Source organism: Suricata suricatta, chromosome 13, assembly GCF_006229205.1.
Source record: "Suricata suricatta isolate VVHF042 chromosome 13, meerkat_22Aug2017_6uvM2_HiC, whole genome shotgun sequence".
NCBI lineage: Eukaryota > Metazoa > Chordata > Mammalia > Carnivora > Herpestidae > Suricata > Suricata suricatta.
The window spans coordinates 67490982-67492177 of NC_043712.1; the positions used below are offsets into that span (position 1 = coordinate 67490982).

The following is a 1196-nucleotide window of genomic DNA, read 5'->3' on the forward strand; positions in this document are numbered from 1 at the left end:
TTCTGCTTCACTGTCCTGCCTCTGTAGGTAATTTTAAGATAAAATAGCCATATTTGTTTTTAAAACTATATAGAAGAAAGAATCTCTTATAATTTACAGATTTGATTTGAGTGTGGTACGCAGATGAGGTCTTAGCATTGGGACTGCTTAGCACTAAGCTTAGTCTTCCTTCCAGAGCCCTCTGGTGGTTGGAAGAAGCAGTTGCCACAATCCCTAGGGGTTTGGTGACAATTCTGTTATTTTTGCCTGTCTTGGTTCCTGTTTTCCACAGCTTTAATCATGGCCATTTGGGTTAGGAGGGAATGGAATACCCATTCCATTAGTCCTGAGGGTTGAAGATTAAGAATATGATTGATTTCACTATCAGGAACCTTGAGAGGCTTCTCTGGACATTTTCCTGGACTTCCTACTCAGCTAGTTCTCTCAATACCAGTTTATCAGGTTTCTCATTAGAGGCAAAGACATTTGGATTAGCTTCAGGCACAGGTCATCAGCTTTCAAATATTCAAAAGTCTCACTTGGTGGTGAAATGGTTTTGATGAAGTATGTTCCCTGTCCTTAAAAAGCAGAGAAATCATCCAATTAGCTACCACCATAATGATCTGATGCAGTGAGGCTTGTCCTGGAAGCAATAATGACACTGAGTATATTTCATACAGAGTCATTATCTTTTCATTTTTCAAAATGCACATTCTCTGTAAATCATGTGCTTTCTGGCAAGGATTTATGGTGTCAAAAATGTCTAGTCTTCTAGAAGCAAGTGACCTGCAATGATAAATACCCTCTACCTGTGCTTCTGATGAACAGATCACAAGAGCCCCCTTAGGAAATGTTTTTTGTGCAGTTTGGGGAAGAGTGTTTATTGTATAAAAGGAAAATGGGAAAGATCAGATGACTATACAACTTCTCATCTTTCTTGAGCTGTGCTTTCCATCATCTGCACTTCCCCTTTCCTGTGCCCTTTCTTTTTTCAAGTATTTCATTTTAAAGCCCTAGAATCAATCAACCTCCCTCCCTCCCTCTCTCTCTCTCTCTCTCTCTCTCTCTCTCTCTCTCTCTGATCATCAAATACATTTCCACTCTCTGTTGTTATTTGGCATAGGAATTGGAAGAGGGAATTACTTGGCATCTAATGCTCCTTCTATAAAAACTGAATCCTTGTGTTATGTGGCTTAGAGTCAGGGACTCTAGGGAGT

At 39.8% G+C, this 1196-nt stretch overlaps 1 protein-coding gene across 2 annotated transcripts in view; it reads left to right on the forward strand.

The window, feature by feature from the left end:
- Positions 1–1196, forward strand: part of FRMD3 (FERM domain containing 3) — a 285438-nt gene that overhangs the window by 198682 nt on the left and 85560 nt on the right. The gene's annotated exons all lie outside the window — the stretch shown is intronic.